The sequence below is a fragment of the Gavialis gangeticus genome, unplaced genomic scaffold (assembly GCF_001723915.1).
Source record: "Gavialis gangeticus isolate Ggan-Ray unplaced genomic scaffold, GavGan_comp1, whole genome shotgun sequence".
Taxonomy (NCBI): Eukaryota; Metazoa; Chordata; order Crocodylia; family Gavialidae; genus Gavialis; species Gavialis gangeticus.
Genome location: NW_017729002.1, coordinates 23,842,450 through 23,843,586, shown reverse-complemented (window position 1 = coordinate 23,843,586; position 1,137 = coordinate 23,842,450).

The following is a 1,137-nucleotide window of genomic DNA, read 5'->3' as shown; positions in this document are numbered from 1 at the left end:
TACGTCCACGGCAACACCTACATCCAGTGCTTTTGTGACCTGATCATAAAAGGCAATCAGGTTGGTTTGACATGACCTGCCCCCAATGAAACCGTGCTGGTTGTCCCTGAGCATCATCCCTGAAGCCAGCCCATTGCAGATGTGCTCCTTGATGATCTTCTCAAACAGTTTCCCTAGGATTGAGGTAAGACTGACGGGCCTATAGTTGCCCGGGTCCTCCCTCCTCCCTTTTTTAAAGATGGGGACCATGTTGGCTATCTTCCAATCATCTGGCACCTGGCCCGAGCATCACAAGCACTCGTAAAGCCGTGCGAAAGGCCCTGCAATAACCCCTGCTAGCTCCCTCAACACCCTGGGGTAGAGAGCATCTGGACCTGCTGATTTGAACACATCCAGCCCTTCCAGAAGCTCTCTAACCCGGTCCTCCCCAACCTGAGGGATGCAAGGGGATAATGAGCAACTGTAGGGAGAAGAAAGGCAGGAGTTCTGCAAGCTGCTTGTGAGTGTGCTGCTCAGTCCTGACCACAGTCCTTCAGCATTCCCCAACATTTTTGTTATTTTCTCCATTTATACTGGGAGCAGCCTAGATCTGCTGGGGTAAAACTGCCCCCTGCAAGTCCAACCTGTGGGATAAGAGATTGCTGGCAGGCTTTAAGCCCCAGTAAAACACCTTTGTGGTGTGATGTTTTGATACAACATGGTAATGTCTTGTGCCAATATGTCTTGTAATATAAATGTCAAACCACTGTATCCCAGCTGAGTGGGTGAGCTGTGCTTAAGAGCTCTGCGAGAAAAGTGGGAGGAAAAAACTTTGCAGAGGGTGCATAGGCTTTACCAGGCAGGACAGAATGCAGTGCATAGCATGTTCTTTTTATTGGAGCATTTGAATTGTGACCAGAGCCCACATTGCAAACTGAGGACTCTGATTGGCTGCTACTGAGCCATAAAAAAGCTTAGGGAGGGGAAAGAAGACAAGTTGGGGAGGAGCCAACTCCAGCCCTAGGGAGATGGGGCAGACTCAGCCCCCAGCCAGGGGACGCTGAGCTGAATCTTACCCATGGAGCAGGCATCAGGACTGGGGAGAGCCTGTGTAATCCAGTGAGACGCTGATTCCCTATGGAGTTCAGAGCTGTGCAA